The sequence below is a fragment of the Dermochelys coriacea genome, chromosome 1, assembly GCF_009764565.3.
Source record: "Dermochelys coriacea isolate rDerCor1 chromosome 1, rDerCor1.pri.v4, whole genome shotgun sequence".
Classification (NCBI taxonomy): Eukaryota; Metazoa; Chordata; order Testudines; family Dermochelyidae; genus Dermochelys; species Dermochelys coriacea.
Window position 1 is genome coordinate 294,974,490 of NC_050068.2, and position 227 is coordinate 294,974,716.

A 227-nucleotide genomic window follows, 5' to 3' on the forward strand; every position below is an offset into this window, starting at 1 on the left:
CGGAAGGGAGGAGGGAATATGAACTGGAGTCAGAAGAGAGGAAGACAGTTGAGCACTGAGTTAACTTGGCTCCCATCCCTCACTTTAGTCCCCCTAAAGATGAATACATTCCAGAGTTCCAAAGGCTGGGAAATTAAAGGTGGAGTTTTTGGCAAAGGCAAAAAAGAAATTGTCTTCCCCCTTCATAAATGGAATGACTGAATGTGAAAAGTTTCAGAGTAGCAGCC